Source organism: Cupressus sempervirens, chromosome 11 (genome assembly GCF_028749045.1).
Source record: "Cupressus sempervirens isolate cs-2001-9-10 chromosome 11, ASM2874904v1, whole genome shotgun sequence".
Lineage (NCBI taxonomy): Eukaryota > Viridiplantae > Streptophyta > Pinopsida > Cupressales > Cupressaceae > Cupressus > Cupressus sempervirens.
In genome coordinates this window covers 397410966-397437823 of record NC_143128.1, presented here as the reverse complement: position 1 = coordinate 397437823, position 26858 = coordinate 397410966, and the positions used below count along the sequence as shown (strand labels likewise).

The window sequence follows — 26858 nt, the reverse complement described above, 5'->3', positions numbered from 1 at the left end:
TTGAAACTCGATTCAGTCCTTCAGTCCATTTTGCGTACCTCAAGTCAATTTCTCATCATGTGATTTTGGTAAATGGTGTCTAATCCTTACAATGCTAAAATTTCAAAGGTGCACTCTGACTACTAGATAGGTTGTTGTGTTCATCTTCCTAGCAGTGCCATCTCAATACTCGATAGGGTACATTCCTAAATCTGGAGCTCTTTCTACTTCCTCATGCATTAATAATTCTTTAGAAGGCATGTTCTGAGTGCTAGATAAGGTGCATCCTAGGTTAGATGCATTCTAATGCACATTCTAAGGTCAGGGCAAGAGGATTTGATGTTGGGTGTGATCATACCAGCATTCATGCACCGGATCCCATCAGAACTCTATAGCTAAGCATGCTTAGGCCAAAGTAGTATTGGGATGGGTGACCTCCTGGGAAGTCCTAGTGTTGCACCCTTCTTTTACTTCTTAGATTGCTTCATTGCTATATTTGCACTACTCTTTTAGTTCTTAGAGCCAATTTTCAATCATGCATCCCCATTTCCTCTCTTTCCCCAATTCAAGTTCATTTTGGATCCTTAAGCCTACTTCCAACTCCTAGATAGGAACATGTTGTGTCTTTCTTCTTGCTGACCCCCTCCAAATCCCAGATGAGATGCATTCTTAATGTCGGAGTGACTTCTACTCGCTCTTTCATTTTGAGTGCTCGATGAGGTACGTTCTAAGTGCTAGATAAGGCACACTCTAGATGATAGAGATGATGTTAAAATGATGTTCCTCAACAAAGTAATCTCCATATGGCTGAAACATTTGATATAATAACAATTTGTTCTTATAATAGAGAAAAGCTTATAAGATTGGGAAGTTGATTTAAAAACTTTTGAGGGTCATAACTTTTGGTCCACACCTTCTTTCTTCTTGAAATTTTCTATGTGTATTCATTACAGATATTATCCTCGTAGAAACTCATGCCTTTCTTCCTATTGGTGCCTTTTGAGTACTTGATAAGGTGCATTCTTAATGTCATAGTGCTCTTTACTTGCTTGTGCATTCTAGGTGCTCCATAAGGCACATTTAGAGTGCTGGATAAGGTGCATCCTAGATAAGGTGCAACTTGATGCATGCCCTAATCTAAGAATAATATAGTTTGATGTTGGATGTGATCATACCAGCATTCATGTACTAGATCCCATTAGAACTCTGTAGTTAAGCACGCTTGGGCCAAAGTAGTACTAGAATAGGTGACCTCCCAAGAAGTCCCGGTGTCACACCCTTTTTTCAATTTTTGGTCTCGCAACTATATTACTTACATTGTTGTTTTGCTTCTCAAAATCCCTTTTTGAGAATCCATCATCCCTTCTAGACTTGCTCCCCATTTTTTGTCACAAAACTTGATTCGGTCCTTGAGTTAGTTTCAATACCTTGAGTCAATTTCTCGTCACATGGTGTTGGAAATGGCATCTTAGCCTTACAATGCTAAAATTTCAATGGTGCACTTTGAGTGCTAGATAGGCACTTCTATTTTAGATTCCTAGCAGTACCTTATCAATACCCAATAAGGAACATTCCTAAGTCTGGAGCTCTTTCTAATTCCTCATGCATTAATAGTGCTTTAGAAGGCATGTTCTAAGTGCTAGATAAGGTGCATCCTAGGTTAGATGCATTCTAATGCATGTTATAAGGTTAGGGCAAGAGGATTTAATATTGGGTGTGATCATACAAGCGTTAGTGCACTAGATCCCATTAGAACTTCATAATTAAGTGTGCTTGGGCTTGAGTAGTACGGGGATGGGGGACCTCTAGGGAAGTCCCTATGTTGCTGCACCATTCTTTTACTTCTTAGACTATGTCATTGTTATATTTGCACTACTCTTTTAGTTCTCAAAGCTCAATTTCAATTACGCGTCCCCATTTCATATTTTTCCCCAATTCAAGTTCATTTTGGGTCCCCAAGCTTACTTCCAACTCCTAGATAGGAACTTACTGCATCTTTCTTCTTGCTAGCACCCTCTGAGTCCCAAACAAGTTTCATTCTTAATGCTAGTGTGATTTCTACTAGCCCTTACATTCTAAGTGCTCAATGAGGTACATTTTGAGTGCTAGATAAGGTGCTTTCTAGATGATAGAGATGATGTTAAAATGATGTTCCTCAACAAAGTAATCTCCATATGGCTGAAACAATCGATATAATAAAAAAAAATTCTTATAATGGACAAAAGCTTATAAGATTGGGAAGTTCATTCAAGAACTTCTAAGGGTCATAAATTTTGACCCACACCTCTATTCTTCTTGAAATTTTCAATGTGGATTTATTTGGAGATGTTATCCCCATAGAAACTCGTGCCTTTATTCCTATTGGTGCCTTCTGAATGCCAAATAAAGAACATTCTTAATGTCAGAGTGCTCTTTACTTGCTCATGCATTATGGGTGCTCCATAAGGCACATTAAAAGTGCTAGATAAGGTGCATCTCAGATAAGGTACAACTCGATGCATGCACTAAGGTGAGGATTTAAGAGTTTTATGGTGGGTGTGATCATACTAGTATTCACGCACTGGATTCCATTAGAACTCTACAGTTAAGAGCGCTTGTGTTGGAGAAGTACTAGGATGGGTGACCTCCTTGGAAGTCCTAGTGTTGCACCCCTCTTTTAGTCTTTAGTCTCGAGACCATATTAGTTACATTTTTTTTTTGCTTCTCAGAACCCCTTTTCGAGCATGCATCCTCCCTTTTGGTTTTGCTCCCAATTTTGTATCCCAAAACCCAATTTGATCTTTAAGTTTTTTTTGGGTACCTCAAGTCAATTTCTCATCACACAGTATTAAAAAATGGCATCTTATCCTTACAATGCTAAAATGTCAATGGTGCACTCTGAGTGTTGGATAGACACTTGTGTTTGTCTTCCTAGCAGTACCTTCTTGATACCCGATAATGCACATTCCTAATTATGGAGCTTTTTCTACTTCCTCATGCATTAATAGTGCTTTAGAAGGCACATTCTAAGTGCTAGATAAGGTGCATCCTAGGTTAGATGCATTATAATGCATGTTCTAAGGTTAGGGCAAGACAATTTGATATTGGGTCCAATCATACCAGTGTTAGTGCACCAGATCCCATCAAAACTCTGTACTTAAGTGCGCTTGGGCTGGAGTAGCACTGGGATGGGTGAACTCCCAAGAAGTCCTGGTGTTGCACCCTTCTTTTACTTCGTAGACTATGTCATTTTTATATTTGCACTACTCTTTTAGTTCTCAAATCGCATTTTCAATCATGCATCTCCTTTTCATCTCATTCCCTAATTCAAGTTCATTTTGGATCCCTAAGCCTTCTTCTAACTCCTAGATAGGAATTTGCTACATCTTTCTTCCTGTTGGTACCCTTTGAGTCCTAGACAAGTTGCAATCTTAATGTTAGAGTGCTTTCTACTCGCCCTTTCATTATGAGTACTCGAAGAGGTATGTTTTGAGTGTTGGATAAGGCATGTTCTTAATGTAAGAGTTCTCTTTAATTGCTTGTGCATTCTAGGTTCTCCATAAGCCATGTTTGGAGTGTTAGATAATGTGCATCCTAGATAACATGTAACCCAATGCATGCCCTAAGGTGAGGATGTAAGAGTTTGATGTTGCTTGCGATCATACCAACATTAGTGCACTAGATCCAATCAAAACTCTGCAGTTAAGCATGCTTGGGCCACAGTAGTACTAGGATCGGTGACCTCTCAGGAAGTCCCTATGTTGCACCCTTTTTTATGTCTTTCATCTCACAACCATATTAATTATGTTGTTGTCTTGCATCTCGAAATGCCTTTTTGAGCATGCATCCTCCCTTCTGGTCTTTGCTCCCTATTTTTTGTCCCAAAACCCGATTCGGTCCTTGATTCCATTTTGGGTACCTAGAGCCAATTTCTTGTCACACATTGTTGGAAATTGGTGTATAAGCCTTACAATTCTAAAATGTCAATGGGGCAATCTAAGTGTTGGATAGTTGCTTCTGTTCATCTTCCTAGCCATGTTTTTTGGGTACCTGATAAGTCACATTTCTAAGTCTAGAGCTCTTTCTACTTCCTCGTGTGTTAATAGTGATTTAGAAGACACATTCTAATTGCTAGATAAGGTGCTTCCTAGGTTAGATGCATTCTAATGCACATTCTAAGGTCAAGACAAGAGGATTTGATGTTGGGTGTGATCATACCATCGTTAGTGCACCAAATCCCATTAGAACATCGCAGTTAAGTGCACTTGGGTTGGAGTAGTATTAGGATGGGTGACCTCCCAAGAAGTCCCTATGTTGCACCCTTCTTTTACTTCTTAGACCATGTCATTATTATATTTTCACTACTCTTTTAGTTCGTAGAGCCCATTTTCAATCGTGCATCCTTGTTTCCTCTCGTTCCCCAATTCAAGTTCATTTTGGGTCCCCAAGCCTATTTCAAACTCCTACATAAGAACTTGTAGTGTCTTTCTTCTTGCTAGTGCCCTCTGAGTCCCAAACAAGTTGCATTCTTAATGCCAGAGTGCTTTCTACAAACCCTTTCATTTTGAGTGCTCGATGAGGTACATTCTGAGTGCTATATAAAGCACACTCTAGATGACAGAGACCATGTTAAAATGATGTTCATCAACAAAGTAGTCTCCATATTGCTGAAACAGTCGATATAATAACAGTTTATTGTTATATTGGACAAAAGCTTATAAGATTGGGAAGTTGATTCAAGAACTTTCAAGGGTTGTTACTTTTGACTAGCACCTCCATTCTTCTTGAAATTTTCAACATAGATTCATTACGAGATGTTATCCTAGTAGAAACTCACACCTTTCTTCCTATTGGTGCCTTCTAAGTGCTAGAGAAGGTGCATTCTTAATGTCGGAGATCCCTTTACTTGCTCATGCATTTTAGGTGCTACATAAGGCATATTCAGAGTGCTAGATAAGGTGCATCCCAGATAAGTTGGAACCCAATGCACACCCTAAGGTGGGGACGTAAGAGTTTGATGTTGGGTGCCATCATACTAGCCTTAGTGCACCAGATCCCATTAGAACTCCGCAGTTAAGTGTGCTTGGGCCGGATTAGTATTGAGATTGGTGACCTCATGGGAAGTCTCGGTGTTGAAACCTTTTTTTATTCTTTGGTCTCACAACTGTATTACTTACACTATTGTTTTTCTTCTCAAAACCCCTTTTTGAGCATGCATCCTCCCTTCTAGTTTTAATCCCTATTTTATGTCCTGAAACACAATTCAGTCCTTGAGTTCATTTTGGGTACCTTGAGTCAATTTCTTTTCACCCAGTGTTGATGGCATCTTAGCCTTACAATGCTAAAATGTCAATGGTGCACTTTAAGTGCTAGATGGGCACTTGTGTTCATTTTCTTAGTGGTGCATACTCTGTACCAGATAAGGAACATTCCTAAGTCTGGAGCTATTTCTATTTCCTTGTGCATTAATTGTGCTTTAGAAGGCATGTTCTAAGTGCTAGATAAGGTGCATCATAGGTTAGATGCATTTTGATGCACGTTCTAAGGTCAGCACAAGAGGATTTGATGTTGGGTGTTATCATACCAGTGTTAGTGCACTGAATCCCATCACAACTCCATAATTAAGTGCACTTGCACCAGAGTAGTACTGGGATGGGTGACCTCCTGAGAAGTCTCAATGTTGCACCCTTTTTTTAGTCTTTAGTCTCCTAACTGTATTACTTAAAATGATGTTTTTCTTCTCGCAACCCCTTTTCAAGCATGCATCATCCCTTCTAGACTTGCTCCCCATTTTCTATCCCAAAACATGATTCGGTCCTTGAGTATATTTTCGGTACCTCGAGTCAATTTCTCATCATGTAGTGTTGGAAATTCGCATCTTAGCCTTACAATGCTAAAATGTCAATGGTGTACTCTTAGTGTTGGATAGGCACTTGTCTTCGTCTTGCTAGCAGTGCCCTATCGGTACACATTCCTAGGTCTAGAGCTCTTTCTACTTCCTCGTGTGTTAATAGTGCTTTAGAAGGCACGTTCTAAGTGCTAGATAAGGTGCATCCTACGTTAGATGTATTGTAATGCAAGTTCTAAGGTTAGGGCAAGAGGATTTGATTTTGGGTGTGATCATACTAGTGTTAGTGCATCGGATCCCATCAAAACTCCACAGTTAAGCATGCTTGGGCTAGAGTAGTATTGGGATTGGTGACCTCATGGGAAGTCCTTGTCTTGCACCCTTCTTTTAATTCTTAGACCATGTCATTGTTATATTTGCACTACTCTTTTAGTTCTCAGAGCCAATTTTCAATCTTGCATCCCCATTTCCTCTCATTTCACAATTCAACTTCATTTTCGATCCGAAATGAGTGACATTCTTAATGTCAGAATGCTTTCTACTCGTTCTTTCATTATGAGTGCTAGATGAGGTATGTTCTAACTAGTAGATAAGGTGCACTCTACATGATAGAGATAATGTTAAAATGATGTTCCTCAACAAAGTAATCTCTATATGGCTAAAATAGTCGATATAATAACAATTTGTTCTTATAATGGAAAAAAGCTTATAAGATTGGGAATTTGATTCAAGAACTTCCAAAGGTCATAACTTTTGACTTGCACCTCTGTTCTTCTTGAAATTTTCAATGAGGATTCATTAGGAGATTTTATCCTCATAGAAGCTCAAGCATTTCTTCCTATTGGTGCCTTCTGTGTGTTAGATAAGGTGCATTCTTAATGTCAGAGTATTCTTTACTTGCTCATGCATTCTGGGTGCTCCATAAGGAACATTTAGAGTACTAGATAAGGTGCCTCCTAGATAAGGTGCAACTAAATGCATTCCCTAAGGTGAGGACTTAAGATTTTTATGCTGGGTGTGATCATACCAGTGTTAGTGCACCAGATCACACTAGAACTCTGTAGTTAAGTGCACGTGGCTCGGAGTAGTACTGGTATGAGTGACTCCAACCTTTCTTCCTATTGATGCCTTCTAAGTGCTTGGTAAGGTCCATTCTTAATGTTAAAGTGTTCTTTACTTGCTTGTGCATTATAGGTGCTCCATAAGGCACATTCACAGTGTTGGATAAGGTGCATCCAGGATAAGGTGCAACTTGATGCATGCCCTAAGGTAATAAGAGTTTGATGTTGGGTTTGATCATATCAGCATTTGTGCACTGGATCCCATTAGAACTCTGTACTTAAGCACACTTGGGCCAAAGTAGTACTAGAATGGGTGACCTCCCAAGAAGTCCCGATGTCACACCCTTTTTTTAGTCTTTGGTCTCACAACTATATTAATTACATTATCGTTTTGCTTCTCAGAAACCCTTTTTGAGCATGCATCTTCCATTCTAGACTTGTTCCCCATTTTTTGTCACAAAACCTGATTTGGTCCTTGAGTTAGTTTCAATACCTCGAGTCAATTTCTTGTCACATGTTATTGGAAAATGGCATCTTAGCCTTACAATGCTAAAATGTTAATGGTGCACTTCGAGTGCTAGATAGGCACTTGTGTTTTATCTTCCTAGCAATGCCTTCTCGATACCTGATAAGGAACATTCCTAAGTTTGGAGCTCTTTCTACTTCCTCATGCTTTAATAGTGCTTTAGAAGGCATGTTTTGAGTGCTAGATAAGGTGCATCCTAGGTTAGATACATTCTAATGCACGTTTTAAGGTCAAGGCAAGAGGATTTAATATCGGGTGTGATCACACCAGCATAAGTGCACCGGATCCCATTAGAACTTCGTAGTTAAGCGCACTTGGTCCTGAGTAGTACTGCTATGGGTGACCTCCAAGGAAGTCACTGTAATGTTGCACCCTTCTTTTACTTCTTAGACTATGTCATTGTTATATTTGTGCTCCTCTTTTAGTTCTCAAAGCCCATTTTTAATTACGCATCCCCATTTCATATCATCCCACAGTTCAAGTTCATTTTGGGTCCCTGAGCCTACTTCCAGCTCCTAGATAGGAACTTCTTGCATCTTTCTTCCTGCTAGCACCCTCTGAGTCCCAGACAAGTTGCATTCTTAATGTTGGAGTGCTTTCTACTGGCCCTTGCATTCTAAGTGCTTGATGAGGTACATTTTGAGTGCTATATAATGTACTTTCTAGATGACAAAGATGATGTTAAAATGATGCTCCTCAACAAAGTAATCACCATATGGCTGAAACACTCATGGCTTTATTCCTATTGGTGCCTTCTAAGTGCCAAATAAGACACATTCTTAATTTCAGAGTGCTCTTAACTTTTTCATGCATTATGGGTGCTCCATAAGGCATTTTCAGAGTGCTAGATAAGGTGCATCCTAGATAAGGTGCAACTTGATGCATGCCCTAAGGTGAGGATGTAAGATTTTGATGTTGGGTGTGACATTACCAACATTTGTGCATCGGATCCCATCAGAACTCTACAATTAAGCGTGCTTGGGTTGAAGAAGTATCGGGATGGGTGACCTCATTGGAAGTCCTAGTCTTGCACCCTTTTTTCAGTCTTTGGTCTTGTATGCACCCAAAAATGGTCGCCTAGACTATGGGCCCCCATTATTCAATTTATCAATTTATCAAATTTTCTGAATCAATGGTTTGTAATATTTTATTAAATCAATTCAAATCAATTTCTTTGATCAAATTCGATTTATTTCATTTCTAAGATTGATCATTTTATTCCAAGTCTTATTTAATTAAAATAAAATCTTCTCTTTTAATTAAATAAAATAAAATCCCCATTTAATTAAAAGAAAACCTCTCTTTTAATTAAACAGTTCATCCACATTTAATTAATTAAGAGAAAAACCTCTCTTTTAATTTAATTAAATATCTTCTATTTAATTAAAAAGAATTTGCTCCCTTTTAATTAAATAAAAATCCCACTTAAATATCTCTTTTGATGAAAAAAAAAAAAAAATAAATTCTTTTTATTTAATTTCTCTACACTTAAAAATGTGATCTAAGTGGGATTTATCTTTCCACTTTCTCCTCAACCACTCCTCTTTTCTCATTGGTGGAATTTTTTCTCACATGGATCAAGCTCAATTATCCCATATTGGTTGTGAGAAGCCTCTCACCTCCATAATTTCCTTTATAAGGGAGAGTCCTCTCCTCATGTTAGACATCCATGATTATGCTATCGTTATGCTGCAGGTTTGAAAACCAATTTTTGAAAGAGTTTGAATACAAAAGCTTTTTGTGGAGAACTTCTATTTTCTTGTCTTTTTCTCTCTTGCACCCATCATGGGCTTTTAGCTTAGATCTTGCATTTATAGATTATATTTTTCTTTCATAGATTAGATCTTATTTTCATGCATATTTGAAGATCATGGAGACTAGCATTCTTGCTTTTTCTCTTTGAATCTCTCATCTCATGGTGTACTTGCATGGGCACAAAAATAGGTCAAACTGAGGGCCTCCATTGCAAACCCTTGCACTCTATGAGTAGAGAGCTATGGATCAATTTGTGAGAGCTCATTCTTGAGTTTTCTTACATGTAATGATTCATAGAAGTGTGACAACATTTTAGCACACATTTTTGGCGCCCACCGTGGGGCTTGAATCAAGTTTCTAGCTCCATTTACTTTTATTTTTCATCTCTGGTTTTTTACAGCAGCATATTGGATCTAATCAAGTGCTCTTGTAAATTTTTCACTTTGGTTTTAAGGCCAACCCATATATAGATTGGTTTGCAGGCAAAAAATCTAGTTGGTTTAAAGATTCAATCATATCTTTTAAACCACTTAGAGTTTGGTTCTGAAATTTTTTTTGTGGGTTGGTTATGTGCCCAACATGTCCCAGTTCGATTTTCAGATCATTTTGACATTATTTGCGTGAGTTATGAATTTCTCTTTATTTTTCATAAAAAGTCATTTCTGATCGCAAATCAGCGTATTTTTTGGAAAAATTTACATTTTTAGAAAGCTTTTTGAATTTTAATGGGGGGTTCTTTCTTTGTGTTTTGAATTTTGAGGCCGTATTAAAGATCAAAAACTTGATTTGATGAATCTGGCCTATTTTAAAAAATTGGGTCCCTAGGGCACAAATGAAGAAATTTTTTTGAATTTCTTACATTTTTGGAAAGCTCTTTAGTTTTTAGCAGGGGTCTCTTCTTTTCATTTCTATTTTTGGATTCAAAATCATAGCAAAAAAAAAAAGGTCTAATCATGTTGACTAGGTTATTCGTATTTTTTTTGCAGGGATTTTCCTGTTTTTCTGGTTTTTTTCTGCTAACTACTCACTGTTTTGGGTTTTTCTGTATTTTCTAATTTTTTTGGAATAGCATAGCAGCAAGTTGTGATTTTATTGAAAAAACATGCTAAAGTTGTTAAAAATAGGTAAGATCTACTAAGCGCGTTGCGAGGACTTCAGGTATTCTTCTTTGGCTGATAACACTTTGATTTGGAACTTTAAAATGAACCTCTCATGTGTCTAGCTTGTGTGTTTTGCTTATGCTTTTATTTTTCAAACACATGCATAATTGATACTAGGTTGTAATCTCCATTGATTTTTATTTAGCAAGCTTGATTATTAGTGATAGATTTAGATAGCTATATTGGGTTATTGGACTCGCTGAATCCGCCGGCCCCTCATTCCACCCCGTGGTTGCAAGATCAGCACCACATTAAAGGGGAGGGGTCTATAGGATAGAAGCATTAAGTGCTCCACTTGGCAACCCTCTTTTACTTTCTAAAACTCACTAATCTTTGAGTTGTGGACTCGTTTTGGCTTGTGTGAAGGGTTAAGTGTTCCACATCTTTGGACTCACCTTGCATTAGTTAAAGCGTTAAGTGTACCACCTTGTGCTTTTTGATTATTCTTGGATAGATTTGCTTTTGGGGAATTAACATCTGTACACACATAGTAATTAGGCCCCATGAATACTATTCGTGGATCTTGAGAGAGTGAGTTCCTAGTGAAACTCCTCTCAAAGACAGATTCCTTGTAGGTGGGGAGGATACTTTGAGAATCTCTTAGATAGATGAATCTTCAACTTGGTGATTGAGGCATCCTTTCTCCGGAGAGGTTGATAGATCACTAGGGGTTGATATCATAGATCTTGAGATAATCTTAGGTAGCATGTCGGATTAATCTGCTTGCTTTGATTGGGCTAAAAGTGAAAAGGTGTCAAAACCTTGGATTTGAAAGCTAAGTCCCCTTGTGGTCCACTATTGTGAGTCGGTCACCTTTAGAGAGGGTTAACCATAGCAGACAATCCCTATATAGGGAAAACTGTGGACGAAACCTCAAGCGGTAATAGCCACTTCTGTCGTGGTTGCAACAATCGCTATATAAATGTCCTCGTGGAAAAAATCTCCATGGGGTATGGTTCATTGTGGGTTGTCAGATCTCCCTAGTAGCTCTTGAAGATTAAGTTCTCAGACTGTGTCAAAACCTTGGTGTGCCGGGATTGGAGGTCACCCCTGTGAATCATAAAAGTTGCAGAGTCAAACCATTACTAAAAAACTTAGAGAGGCCAACTTTTATTTTCTAGGGATGTATGCAATGATTGTGAAACTCTTTGAGAACATACACAATTAGCTCTCCTAGGGATTAGCATAAACTAAGTCACTTGATTGCTCATGCGTGAGGTTGCTTTGCCCCTTGTTCATTGTTTGAAGATTGTTTGCTTGAAATCCCTATTTTCTATCTTGTGTGCTTGGTTTATGATAAAGACTCTATTGATACATCTAGTTGGATATTTAAAATGAACAAAATCTGAGTTCTTGAGTTGAGACTTTACGATCGAATAACTTTGTTATCCCATTATTTCTAGTCTCCCTAGGTTGGTCCTATTTGGATTAGGCTACTTTTCTCATTGTTAAAAGCTTTTTTGCACCATGGGTTATTGTGCTTTGACCTCTTGAATTAGTGATCATTGATTTCACAAGAGACCTTGTTTGGAGTTGGTAAGATAGAAATTGTCCTTATTGAGAAAGATATTACACTTGGAGAGTCTTAGTAATCTCTTGTCCATTCACTTTCATCAAAGTTCAATTTTAATTATTTATAATTTGGGTAAATCATCCTCCTGGTCCATATGTGCTAGGGTATTCACCCAAAGTTGTGAGCACCTCTGTGGCAGTGTTGATTTATGCCTATTGCAAAATTCTATCTTATCACATCTCTTTTGGACAAGTTAGTGCTTTTACTATCCTAGTTTGGTACCAACGTTTCTTAGGGTTATCCTATCAACTAGTACCTTTTCTTTCATGTTTATTACAAGTTCTATTACATGTTTCTCAACATTCAAATGATCTCAAATGGTATCAAATTTCTCAAAATGACTCTTGGTCTTCTTTCTTCTTCATCTTCCATGTCTTTCTAGTCTCTCATTTCCATTATTCCTCTTCTTCATGTCTTCTTGATTCTTTTCCTCCTATTATCATATAGTCTACCTTCTTCTATTCATTCTTTCTCTTCTTCCATACTTGATTCTTCTTCTTCTAGAACCATGGATCTTGGATATCTTTTTAGGGATCCTCATTTGAGCTCAGATGAAATTCACCTCCTTCTTGAATTTGAAAAGTGTTGTCACTCCAATAGATGCATGGATGCTAACGTTGCAACAAAAATGATTAAAAAAATAGATAAATTAGACACCTTTTCTAGGATCATGTGCAAGATCAAATCACAATATCCTTCTTCCAAATATTTTCCATCTTCCAAGTCTTATCATGATTCTTCTAAATATCATACAGATTCTTCATCCTCCAAATCTTATCATGATTCTTCTAAATATCATACAGATTTTCCATCTTCCAAGTCTTATCATGATTCTTCTAAATATCCTTCATATTCTTCATCTTCTAAGTCTTACGATAATTCTTCTAAATATCATTCACATACTTCATCTTCTAAATCTTACCATGACTCTTCTAGATATCATCCATCTAGGTCTTCACCTACCTCTTTTTCACGATATCATTCTTCTTCTACTTCTACCAAGAGTCTTGTTCCTCTTATTAAGACATATGATAATGAACAACATGAAAAGTCTTGTGATATGCCTATCTATAATTCTTCTAGTGACAATGATTATGATGGTGATGATTATTACATTCCAACAGTTCCTAAAAGTCCTCCTAGTCCTATGCTTGTGCTTAAAGGGGATGAGTCAAGAAAAGATATTGATGGTAATTCACATGAATCAAATCTTGAAAACAACATTGATAAATTTTGTGAACAATACCTAAATGATAAATCTACATTTTTTGATGAAGAGAAAGCATTTTTTTGTGCTGAAATACAACATCAATGGGATACGAGTTCCTCTTCTAAGAAGCCTCATGCTGAAAATAAAGATTACACTCTTGAGCAAGATCATGTTAATGTTGAACCTTTGTCTCATGATAGTTCTCTTCCATCTTCTACTTCCTCCATGGTCTATACATCCCCTAAAGATTCTGAGTCTCTCAAGTCTTCTACCAATCCTTCATCCAACAAAGATTCTAATGCTTTTCATTTGGTTCCCTATAGTTATCCTCAAAGTCTACCTCTTAAAGAAACTCAAGCTAACCTTCACTTGGATGCAAATACCTTTGACAATGCTAAACCTAAAGAGCCTAAGCCTTCCTGCGCTATAATGCCTACTTCAGCTAGTCTTTCATCATCTATTCCAAAGTCTTCCATACAATTCCAACATGCTTCCTTCTCCTTAGGAGTGGCTTCATGTCAAGAGGACTCTAAAAATGATAAAGAAAAGAATATAAAGAAAGATCAAGATCAAGAACCTTCAATGTCATCCAATTATTTTCACGATGTCTTTGATATGTTTCATGGTTCTTTTGATCCCTTATGCCCTTTCTCATTCAGTCCACCATGTCTTAAGTCTTCTCCGAAGAAAGATCAAGATACTGTTTGCACCACTGAGCTTATTGACAATAAAAATGGCCTTAGTACACTTTCTCCTTCCAAAGATGATACTTCCATTAAGGTTATTAAAAATGATGTTGTTACTTCCAATGTTGAGCCTATTGAAAATCAAGAAAAAAATTCTATGCTTATGTTATCCAAAGATCCTTGTCAAGATCAAAGTCTTCCATCTTCTTGTTCTACCACACCATGTTCCCTTCCACTTTCTACTCTTCCTAAGTCTTCTCAAGCTTTAAGTTCTCCTATCAAAGAAAATAATGATGAAAATAAGTTCTTTTACATTCTCTAATGAATGATGAACACAAAATCCTATGTTACAGTTGCTCTTTTGCAAGTACACCATTGCATTTCATGTAGCTTGCATTATTAGACTTCATGTTAGTTTGCATTTTTAGGCTGCATTATGAGTTTGAGAGGGTTCTCCTTTCATCTTTATTGTGGACATTTAATCAATTGTGATCACATTTTGATCTTCATTTCCTTATTTTCTGTCGTGATCTCAATCAAAATTTCTATCTTAAACAGTTGATTGATTTTTGGAGCATTTTCTTTTCTTATTTCTATTTCTTTCCATATCTTTCAAACTTCTATCTTCCATTTTCTTTTTCCCCACTTCTTTTCTTCTAAATCACCTTTGGGGCATAATATTTCATGCTTGATGATCTACCTTGGTTCTATGATTCTTATATCTTTCATCTTACATCAAGAACCTTATCTTTTGTTCGATTTGATCAAATTTATCAATTTGTTGTTTCTCCTCTATCTCATTTCGATTTCGATCACGAGGGGGCAGTAATTATCAATTTCAATCCTTGATTCAGTTTTATCAATTTTATCCTCAACTTTTTCAAGTTAAAATTTATTTGTATTCTTTGTCCTGATGTGTTCCCGAGTCGACCACACATCTGGGTTGTTTTGTGATCCCAAATTGACCTCACACTTCAATTTCTTTCTTTGACTACATGTGTTCCCGAATCGATCACACATTAGTCAAAGAGGGGCAAATGTATGCACCCAAAAATGGTCGCCTAGACTATGGGCCCCCATTATTCAATTTATCAATTTATCAAATTTTCTGAATCAATGGTTTGTAATATTTTATTAAATCAATTCAAATCAATTTCTTTGATCAAATTCGATTTATTTCATTTCTAAGATTGATCATTTTATTCCAAGTCTTATTTAATTAAAAGAAAATCTTCTCTTTTAATTAAATAAAATAAAATCCCCATTTAATTAAAAGAAAACCTCTCTTTTAATTAAACAGTTCATCCACATTTAATTAATTAAGAGAAAAACCTCTCTTTTAATTTAATTAAATATCTTCTATTTAATTAAAAAGAACTTGCTCCCTTTTAATTAAATAAAAATCCCACTTAAATATCTCTTTTGATGAAAAAAAGAAATAAAATAAATTCTTTTTATTTAATTTCTCTACACTTAAAAATGTGATCTAAGTGGGATTTATCTTTCCACTTTCTCCTCAACCACTCCTCTTTTCTCATTGGTGGAATTTTGTCTCACATGGATCAAGCTCAATTATCCCATATTGGTTGTGAGAAGCCTCTCACCTCCATAATTTCCTTTATAAGGGAGAGCCCTCTCCTCATGTTAGACACCCATGATTATGCTATCGTTATGCTGCAGGTTTGAAAACCAATTTTTGAAGGAGTTTGAATACAAAAGCTTTTTGTGGAGAACTTCTATTTTCTTGTCTTTTTCTCTCTTGCACCCATCATGGGCTTTTAGCTTAGATCTTGCATTTATAGATTAGATTTTGCTTTCATAGATTAGATCTTATTTTCATGCATATTTGAAGATCATGGAGACTAGCATTCTTGCTTTTTCTCTTTGAATCTCTCATCTCATGGTGTACTTGCATGGGCACAAAAATAGGTCAAACTGAGGGCCTCCATTGCAAACCCTTGCACTCTATGAGTAGAGAGCTATGGATCGATTTGTGAGAGCTCATTCTTGAGTTTTCTTACATGTAATGATTCATAGAAGTGTGACAACATTTTAGCACACAGGTCTCACAATTGTATTACTTATGCTATTTTTTTGCTTCTCAGAACCCCTTTTTGAGCATGCATCCTCACTTCTAGTCTTGCTCCCCATTTTTTTATCCCAAAACCCAATTCAATCCTTGAGTCTGTTTTGGGTACCTCAAGTCAATTTCTCATCACACAATATTAGAAAATGACATCTTAGCCTTACAATGCTAAAATGTCAATGGTACACTCTGAGTGTTGGATAGACACTTGTGTTCATCTTCCTAGCGATACCTTCTAGATACTTGATAAGGCACATTCCTAAGTCTAGAGCTCTTTCTACTTCCTCATGCATTAGTAGTACTTTAGAAGGCATGTTCTTTGTGCTAGATAAGGTGCATCCTAGGTTAGATGCATTCTAATGCATGTTCTAATGTCAGGGCAAGAGGATTTGATGTTGGGTCTGATCATACTAGCATTAGTGCAATAGATCCCATCAAAACTTCATAGGTAAGCATGCTTGGACCAAAGTAGCACTAGGATGGGTGACCTCTTAGGAAGTCTTGGTATTGCATCCTTCTTTTACTTCTAAGACTATTCCATTGTTATATTTGCACTACTCTTTTAGTTCTCAGTGCCCATTTTTAATCGCACATCCCCATTTCATCTCAATCCCTAGTTTAAGATCATTTTGGGTCCTTGAGCCTACTTCCAACTCCTAGATAGGAACTTGCTACATCTTTCTTCCTGTTGGTGTCATTTAAGTCTTAGACAAGTTGCATTCTTAATGCCAGAGTGCTTTCTACTCACCCTTTCATTTTGATTACTCGAAGAGGTACGTTCTAAGTGCTGGATAATGTGCATTCTTAATCTGAGAGTGCTCTTTACTTACTCATGCATTCTGGGTCCTCCATAAGGCATGTTTAGAGTTTTGGATAAGGTGCATCCTAGATAAGGTGAAACCTGATGCATGCCCTAAGGTGAGGATCTAAGATTTTGATGTTGGTTGCGATCATAATAGCATTAGTGCACTGGATCCAATCAGAACTTCCCAGTTAAGCACGCTTGGGCCAGAGTAGTACTAACATGGGTGACCTCCTGGGAAGTCCCTATGTTGCACCCTTTTTTAAGTCTTTTATCTTGCAATCATATTACTTATGTTGTTGTCTTACATTTTGGAACTCCTTTTCAAGCATGCATCCGCCCTTTTGGTCTTTGCTCCCCATTTTTTTTCTTGAAACTCGATTTAGTCCTTGAGTCCATTTTGGGTACCTAGAGCCAATTTCTTGTCACATGGTGTTGGAAATTGGTGTCTTAGCCTTACAATTCTAAAATTTCAATGGTGCACTCTAAGTTTTGGATAGGCTATTGTGTTCATGTTCCTAGTGGTGCCTTCTCGGTACCCAATAAGTCACATTCCTAAGTTTGGGGCTCTTTCTACTTCCTTGTGTGTTAATAGCACTTTAGAAGACATGTTCTGAGTGCTAGATAAGGTGCATCCTAAGTTAGATACATTCTAATGCATGTTCTAAGGTCAAGACAAGAGGATTTGATGTTGGGTGTGATCATACCATCATTAGTGCATAGATCTAATCAGAACTTCGTAGTTAAGTGGGCTTGGGCCAGAGTAGTACTGGGATGGGTGACCTCCTAGGAAGTCCCTATGGTGCACCCTTCTTTTACTTCTTAGACCATGTCATTGTTATATTTGCACTACTCTTTTAGTTCTTAGATCACATTTTCAATTGTGCATCCCCATTTCCTCTTGTTCCTCAATTCAAGTTCATTTTGGGCCCTTGAGACTATTTCAACCTATTGGATAAGAAGTTGCAGTGTCTTTCTAGTTGTTGGTGCCCTTTGAGTCCCAAACAAGTTGCATTGTTAATGCTGGAGTGCTTTCTACTCGCACTTTCATTTTGAGTGCTCGATGAGGTACATTTTGAGTGCTAGATAAGGCACACTCTAGATGATAGAGACCATGTTAAAATGATGTCCATCAACAAAGTAATCTCCATATTGCTGAAATAGTTGATATAATAACAATTTGTTCTTATAATGGACAAAAGCTTATAAGATTGGGAAGTTGATTCAAGAACTTCTGAGGGTTGTAACTTTTGACTTGCACCTCCATTCTTCTTGAAATTTTCAACATAGATTCATTAGGAGATGTTATCCCTATAGAAACTCATGCCTTTCTTCCTGTTGGTGCTTTTTGAGTGCTAGATAAGGTGCATTCTTAATGTCAGAGATCCCTTTACTTGCTTGTGCATTCTGATGTCTTGCATAAGGCATGTTCAAAGTGTTGGATAAGTTGCATCCCAAATAAGGTGGAACTCAATGCATACCCTAAGGTGAGGATGTAAGGGTTTGATGTTGGGTTCCATCATACCAGCGTTAGTGCACCAGATCCCATCAAAACTCCTCAGTTAAGCATGCTTGGGCTGGAGTAGTATTGGGATGGGTGACCTCATGAGAAGTCTAGGTGTTGAAACCCTTTTTTAGTCTTTGGTCTCACAACCGTATTACTTACACTATTATTTTGCTTCTCAAAACTCCTTTTCGAGCATGTATCTTCCCTTCTAGTCTTGCTCTACATTTTCTATCCTAAAACAAAATTCTATCTTTGAGTCCATTTTGGGTACCTCAAGTCAATTTTTCGTGATGCAGTGTTGAAAAATGGTGTCTTAGCCTTACAATGCTAAAATGTCAATGGTGCACTCTAAGTGCTGGATAGGTGCTTGTGTTCACCTTCCTAGTGGTGCATTCTATGTACTAGATAATGCACATTCCTAAGTCTGGAGCTCTTTCTACTTCCTTGTGCATTAATAGTGCTTTAGAAGGCATGTTCTAAGTGCTAAGGTACATCATAGGTTAGATGCATTCTAATGCATGTTCTAAGGTCAGCACAAGAGGATTTGATGTTGGGTGTTATCATACTAGCATTAGTGCACCAGATCCCATCACAACTCCACAATTAAGCGTGCTTGCACCAGAGTAGTATTGGAATGGGTGACTTCTTAGGAAGTCTTGGTATTTCACCCTTTTCTCAGTCTTTGTTTTCCTAACCATATTACTTACACTGATATTTTGCTTCTCAGAACCCCTTTTTGAGCATGCATCATTCCTTCTAGACTTGCTCCCCATTTTTTATCCCAAAACCTAATTCGGTCCTTGAGTCTATTTTGGGTACCTCAAGTCAATTTCTCATCACACAATGTTTCAAAATGGCATCTTATCCATACAATGCTAAAATTTCAATGGTTCACTCTCAGTGCTGGATAGGTTCTTGTGGTCATCTTGCTAGCAGTGCCTTCTTGGTACACATTCCTATGTCTAGAGCTCTTTCTACTTCCTCGTGCATTAATAGTGCTTTAGAAGGCACATTTTGAGTGCTAGATTAGGTGCATCCTAGGTTAGATGCATTGTAATGCAAGTTCTAAGGTCAGGGAAGAGGATTTGATGTTGGGTGCGATCATACTAGAGTTAGTGCATCAGATCCCATTTGAACTCCATAGTTAAGCATGCTTGGGCCGGAGTAGTACTAGGATTGGTGACTTCTTGGGAAGTCCTAGTGTTGCACCCTTCTTTTTCTTCTTAGACCATGTCATTGTTATATTTGCACTACTCTTTTAGTTCTCAGAGCCCATTTTAAACCACACATCCCCATTTCCTCTCGTTTCACAATTCAACTTCATTTTGGGCCCCTGAGCCTACTTCCAACTCCTAGATAGGAACTTGTTGTGTCTTTCTTCTTTTTGGTATCCTTGGAATCCCAGACGAGTTATATTCCTAATGTTGGAGTGCTTTCTACTTGCCCTTTCATTCTAAGTGCTAGATGAGGTACATTCTGACTATTAGATAAGGTGCACTCTACATGACAAAGATGATGTTAAAATGATGTTCCTCAACAAAGTAATCTCTATATGGCTTATACAGTTGATAGAATAAAAATTTGTTCTTATAATGGAAAAAAGCTTATAAGATTCCAAGGGTCATAACTTTTGATCCGCACCTCTATTCTTCTTGAAATTTTCAACGTGGATTGATTAGGAGATGTTATCCCCATAGAAGCTTGAACCTTTCTTCCTATTGGTGCCTTTTGAGCTCTAGATAAGGTGCATTCTTAATGTTAGAGTGCTCTTTACTTGCTCATGTGTTCTGGGTGCTCCATAAGGCATGTTTAGAGTGTTGGATAAGGTGCATCCCAGATAAGGTGCAATTCGATGCATGCCCTAAGGTGAACACATAAGAGTTTGATGTTCGGTGCAATCATACCAGTGTTAGTACAATAGATTCCATCAGAACTCCTCAATTAAGTGCACTTGGGCCAGACTAGTACTGTGATGGGTGACCTCCCAGGAAGTCCTAGTGTTGCACCCTTTTTTCAGCCTTTGGTCTCACAATTGTATTACTTATGCTGCTATTTTTCTTTTCAAAACCCCTTTTTGAGCATGCATCCTCCCTTCTGGTCTTGCTCCCCATTTTCTATCCTAGAACCCAATTCGGTACCTCAAGTCAATTTTTCATCACACAATTTTGAAAAATGGCATCTTAGCCTTACAATGCTAAAATGTCAATTGTGCACTCTGAGTGCTGGATAGGCACTTGTGTTCATCTTCCTAGCAGTGCCTTCTCAATATTTGATAAGGCACATTCCTTAGTCTAGAGCTCTTTCTACTTCCTCGTGCATTAATATTGCTTTAGAAGGTAGTTTCTGAGTGCTAAATAAGGTGCATCCTAGGTTAGATGCATTCTAGTGTACTTTCTAAGGTCAAGGCAAGAGGATTTGATGTTGGAGGTGATCATACCAAAATTACTGCTCTAGATCCCATCAGAACCCCATAGTTAAGCACGCTTGGGTCGGAGTCGTACTGGGATGGGTTATCTCTTAGGATGTCCTAGTGTTGCACCATTATTTTACTTTTTAGACCATGTCATTGTTATATTTTCAGTAATCTTTTAGTTCTCAGAGCCAGTATTCAATCGCACATCCCCATCCCTCTCGTTCCCTAATTCAAGTTCATTTTTGGTCCGCAAGCCTACTTCCAACTCTTAGATAGGAACTTGTTGCATCTTTCTTCTTGCTGGTGCCCTCTGAGTCCTAGAAGAGTTGCATTCTAGATGACTGAGATGATGTTAAAATGATGTTCCTCAACAAAGTAATCTCCATATGGCTGAAATAGTCACTATAACAACAATGTGTTCTTATGATGGACAAAAGCTTATAAGATTGGGAAGTTGATTCAAGAACTTTCGAGGGCCGAAGCTTTTGACGTGCACCTTCATTCTTCTTTAAATTTTCTACGTGGATTCATTAGGAGATGTTATCCCATAGAAACTCACACCTTTCTTCCTATTGGTGCCTTTTGAGTGCAAGATAAGGTGCATTCTTAATGTGGGAGTGCTCTTTACTAGCTTGTGCATTCTACGTGCTACACAAGGCACATTCAAAGTGATGGATAAGATGCATCCTAGATACGGTGCAACCTAATGCATGCCCTAAGGTGAGGACGTAAGAATTTGATGTTCAGTGCAATCATACCAGCATTAGTGCACCAGATCCCATTAGAACTTTGCAGTTAAGCATGCTTGGGTTGGAGTAGTACCGAGATGGGTGACCTCCCAGGAAGTCTTGGCATTGTACCCTTTTTTCAGTCTTTGTTCTCACAAACATATTACTTACACAATTGTTTTGCTTCTCAGAACCCCTTTGTGAGCATACATCTTCCCTTCTAGTCTTGCTCCCCATTTTCTATCCCAAAATTGGATTCGGTCCTTGAGTCCATTTTAGTACCTCAAGTCAATTTCTCATCATGCAGTGTTGGAAAATGGCATCTTAGCCTTACAATGCTAAAATGTCAATGGTGCACTCTGACTGCTAGATAAGTGCTTGTGTTTGTCTTCCTATTGATGCCTTCTTAGTACCCGATAAGGCACATTCCTAAGTCTGGAGCTCTTTCTTTTTCCTCATGCATTAATAATGCTTTAGAAGGCACGTTCAGAGTGCTAAATAAGGTGCATCCTAGGTTAGATACATTCTAATGCATGTCCTAAGGTTAGGGCAAGAGGATTTGATGTTGGGTGTGATCATATCAACATTAGTGCACCGGATCCCATCAGAACTCTGCAGTTAAACACGCTTGGGTTGGAGTAGTACTGAGATGGGTGACCTCGTGGGAAGTCCTAGTGTTGCACCTTTCTTTAACTTCTTAGATCATGTCATTGTTATATTTTCACTACTCTTTTAGTTCTCAAAACCCATTTTCAATCGCATGTCCCCATTTCCTCTCGTTCCCCAATTCAAGTTCATTTTGGGTCCCCAAGCCTACTTCCAACTTCTAGATAGGAACTTGCTGCATCTTTCTTCCAATTGGTGCCCTCCAAGTCCTAGACAAGTTGCATTCTAAATGATAGAGATGATGTTAAAATGATGTTCCTCAACAAATTAATCTCCATATGGCTAAAACAGTCGATATAATAAAAATGTTTTCTTATGATGGAAAAAAGCCTATAAGATTCGAAAGTTGATTCAAGAACTTTCGAGGGTCATAACTTTTTGACCTACTCCTCTGCTCTTCTTAAAATTTTCAATGTGGATTCATTAGGAGATGATATCCCCATAGAAACTCACACTTTTCTTCCTATTAGTGCCTTCTGAGTGGCAGATAAGGTGAGTTCTTAATTTTAGTGTGCTCTTTACTTGCTCGTGCATTCTAGGTGCTCCATAAGGGACATTCAAAGTGTTGGATAAGGTGCATCCTAGATGACATGCAACCAAATGCATGTCCTAAGGTGATGATGTAAGAGTTTGATGTTTCTTGTGATCATACTAGTGTTAGTGCACCAGATCCCATCAGAACTCAACAGTTAAGTGCACTTGGGCCGAACTGGTACTAGGATGGGTGACCTCTCAGGAAGTCCCAGTGTTGCACCCTTTTTTCAATCTTTGGTCTCACAACCGTATTACTTACATTTTTTTTTTGCCTCTCTGAAGCCCTTTTTGAGCATGCATCTTCCCTTCTAGTCTTGTTCCCCATTTTCTATCCCAAAACCTGATTCAGTCCTTGAGTCTATTTTGGGTACCTCAAGTCACTTTCTTGTCATGTAGTGTTGGAACATGGTGACTTAGTCTTACAACGCTAAAACATCAATGGTGCACTGTGAGGGCTTGATAGGTGCTTGTGCTCATCTTCCTAGATGTGCCTTCTCAGTACTCAATAAGGCACATTCCTAAGTCTAGAGCTCTTTCTACTTCTTCATGCATTGATAGTGCTTTAGAATGCATGTTAATAGTTCTTTTAATTCTTATACCATGTCAATTTTATATTTTCACTACTCTTTCAGTTCTCAAAGACTATTTTCAATCATGCATCCTTGTTTCCTCTTGTTCCCCAATTCAAATTCATTTTGGGTCCCCAAGCCCACTTGCAACTCCTAGATAGGAACTTGCTACATCTTTCTTCCTGCTAGCACCCTCCAAGTCCCAGATGAGTTGCATTCTAGATGATAGAGATGATGTTAAAATGATGTTCCTCAACAAAGTAATCTCCATATGGCTAAAAAAGTCGATATAATAACTGTTGGTGTAAATAAGTATCCACTATTTACACGTACTTAAGTTTACTTAGGTTAATGCATTATTTAATTTTTTATGTTTGTGAGACACTTAGGAGTTTGTGCTCTTTTTTGAGTTGTCATGTAGACTGTACAAGAGTACGCAACTCTATTTTAGCACATGGTGTCTACAACACTGATTTTCCTATGACCCCCTTGTAGGCTTATCCTCACATCATCGCACATACTTTCATGCTTAATGTAGGATAAATCATATCTAGTGGACATCTACCTAGTTGTATGACTTATCATGTAGCTAATTACAAGGCATTCTAGATGTATCTTAGAGGCCTTTATATACAAGCACTCCTAGTGTACTCTTAACTTGGCATATTGAGTATATTGTCATTCTGATCACACTCTCTCTCTTGGTCTATAGTTGTTCTTGTGTTTGAGTTCTTAGTTCCTGGTTAAATTTTTCCCTTAGGAAAATTCTTACGTGGTATAAGAGCTTGGAGAAATTCTCATCACATAGCCATTTGAGACCACGCTTGCTTCATCACCTCAGCCTAAATCTGGAGTGCTACAAAAATTAGGAGCATCCAGAGCAAGGTCTGACCTCGCCATTGTGTCCAAAATGTTGAATCGATGTAGATCGACTATAAACTTGGCTATCTTGGCCCAAAGTTGACCATGAGGCAATTTTTTTTTGCAAATTGGAACCTAGAGTCCTTGATTTGCAATTCAGGTATGGTCCTTTTTAGATCTATAATTTAATTATTCAGATCTATTTTTCTCTTATTTTAAAGAATTTTTTGGATTTATTTCCTAGCAGAGAAATCTTTTTTGCAAAATTGGGTTGTTAGATCCCAGCTCTACCATTTAGAGGAATTTATTATTTTTTTCATAGGAGAAATACATTTTATTCTATAGAGAAATCTGCAATTGTGCACATTTTTAGGGGGCTACATTATTGACACAGTCAAAGTCTGATATATGACCTAAATCATTAACCCGGGCAGAAAGTCACCATCATCCACTTAACACAAAATTGGTCACTCTCTACCTCCGTTAGCTCCTTGTTTGTTTGCAATTGGTGGTTTCCTTCTTTAAAACCCTTGTCATGTTCCCCACACATTGCATGTGGGATTCTCTTTTAAAATTTGGTGGCATATTCCTTGATTTTAGTGCCTCCATACAAAACTCAATGACTACAAAAAAACTCTTGCATGTTTTGCAGACTATTTGGCACACGCGTACACATTTTTTTGGCAGAATATTCCCTCCCACCCACGCGGATAAATTTCTCTAGCCACGACATTGTGAACTCTAGAGATCATGCAAGAATCTAGCCACAGTATTTTTTGGCTAGTATTTTTTTTGTCTCCAATGAATGCACATCCAATTCTCCAGCACATCTAAACTTTTTTTGGCATGCACAGAATAGTCATTTCCTAGCGCTTGGATTGCTGCCCGCCGACAATGACTTTCTTTTCGAGCATCTTTTAATTTTTAGGTATATGGTTTCAAATTTCCTATGCCTATGTATACTGCCCCTGCTATGTAGATAGCAAATTGCTAACCACAAAATGCCATGTGGTAACCTGCTGACCTCCCACTCGACTGACATGTGTATGCACCACATCAGTGCCTATGGACACGTGAGAGTATAGTCATTAAATCCTTGGAAGCCATGTCGGCACTCACGTATAGCTCAATAAAACACACGTGTAGACTTTGACATGTTAGCCGAGACTGCAACATTACCACATGGAACTCAAATTTTTTTTCCAACCTAGATTGCCACATCATCCATATAGATTTTACTGCATACACATCCATACATATGCCAACTCAGCCTGACACGTTAGTAGGGGGCCCAAATTTTTTGTTGATGTCATCTTTTACTAAGTTAAAATTGATGGTCATTTGATTGTCAAAACTAGGTGTTTACTAACTACAATGATAGTTGTTTGACCATCAAATTTAGATTGACAATTTTTACTCCAGATTGCTTTTTAGTTTGGTAGCCTAACTTTGCCAATCCATAACTTAGACATACGAACACCAATCCAGCTACAATTTTTTTTGAAATTGGATAGAATTTTCTAAATTTTCTAGTGGTGTTGTTTTCTTTTTTTAGTGCATAGATTTTGCAAAAATTGCATTTTTTGGCGATTGTACTTGCATAATCCTATGTTTTGCAACTTCAAATGCTCTGTACAAGCACATCTAGTTACTTTTTTAGGTTTTTCTTTTCTTGAAAGTGCATATTTTTTCATCTACTTTCTAGATCTAAAGTTAGATTCTAGGGTTGTGTGGACCAAAATCTCACTTTCAGAATTAGGCCTTTTTCGGCATTGTAAAGCTTTGACTCTTTTTCAGAATTGTTGTAAATCTGAGCTATACTGCTTAAGTGACATATTTAAGCCTCATAAGGCAATTGTAAAAGAAAAATCAAAAGGTCCAATTTGTTAATTTTGACAAGTGGCCCATTGTAAAAACACTACTTATAAAGTGCCAAAAGAATCTTTTTTGGAGGGATCTTTTGATTGAGTGAAAAAGGGGGGGTGTGTACTATGTTTTTGTGTCTCTCTATTATACTCTTTTCATTTTTCTGCATCATGGGTTTTAAATGTCCTCCTCTAACTTCACATAACTATTCTACATGGAAATATATTGCATGGAGTAGATTAATGGAAAAAGGATATATTCTTTATGTTGATGGTACAATTACCAAACCTACTAATGCTAAAGAACTCATTAATTGAAAAACTCAAGACCAACAAACTTTGGGTGCTATCAGGAGTTGTGTACAAGAGGATCTTCTCTTTCACATTAAAAATTGTTCAGAATCCAAGGAAGCTTAGGATAAACTTGAACAGTTGTATGGTAAGGTGGATGAAAAAAAGGGATTTTAGATTGAGGATGATCTACTTCTCTTGGATCCTAAGAATTTTGACGCAATTCAGGATTACATCATCAAAGCCAATGAGTATAGGGCACTTCTAAAAGATTGTGGAAATCCATTGAAGGATGATAGGTTGATTCATCACATCCTAAAGAGGCTACCTTTTGAGTACACTAACTTTGTTTCAAGTTTTAATACTCACAGGTTGACCATGGGATCTGCTTACCACAAGCCCTCCTTTGACACATTTACAGAGATGTTGATTTTTGAAAAATCTCACTTGATGGATTTAAGACTTCTCAAGTCATCAAAGACCAAAGCCTTGGTGGCTAGTGATGAGCACAAATCAAGTCAAGGGGGGAAAAGCAACAACAACAACAAGTAGTGGAAGTAGAAAACACAATCTAAGACACAACAATCCCCCTCTAAACAAGGTAATTCTTCTTCAAACAAGAAGGGAAGTAATGAAAAGAAGGACAAACTCTTTTGTGCATATTGCAAAAAGCCAAATCATGACGAGCATCATTGCAAGAAAAAAAGAATCAATGAGTTGGAAAACCTACTAAGGAATAACAAGATTCAAGTGCCAAGT

The 26858-nt window shown here is 37.6% G+C and overlaps 7 pseudogenes; all 7 read left to right on the top strand.

The window, feature by feature from the left end:
• The first annotated feature begins 323 nt into the window (after positions 1 to 323).
• LOC149529824 (5S ribosomal RNA) lies at positions 324 to 442 on the top strand (annotated as a pseudogene).
• Positions 443 to 1140: 698 nt separating this feature from the next.
• Positions 1141 to 1259, top strand: LOC149529823 (5S ribosomal RNA; annotated as a pseudogene).
• Positions 1260 to 2512: 1253 nt separating this feature from the next.
• On the top strand, positions 2513 to 2631 carry LOC149529822 (5S ribosomal RNA; annotated as a pseudogene).
• Positions 2632 to 18176: 15545 nt separating this feature from the next.
• Positions 18177 to 18295, top strand: LOC149529821 (5S ribosomal RNA; annotated as a pseudogene).
• A 970-nt stretch (positions 18296 to 19265) lies between these two features.
• On the top strand, positions 19266 to 19384 carry LOC149529820 (5S ribosomal RNA; annotated as a pseudogene).
• A 1945-nt stretch (positions 19385 to 21329) lies between these two features.
• LOC149529819 (5S ribosomal RNA) lies at positions 21330 to 21448 on the top strand (annotated as a pseudogene).
• Positions 21449 to 21880: 432 nt separating this feature from the next.
• Positions 21881 to 21999, top strand: LOC149529818 (5S ribosomal RNA; annotated as a pseudogene).
• The last annotated feature ends 4859 nt before the right edge of the window (positions 22000 to 26858 follow it).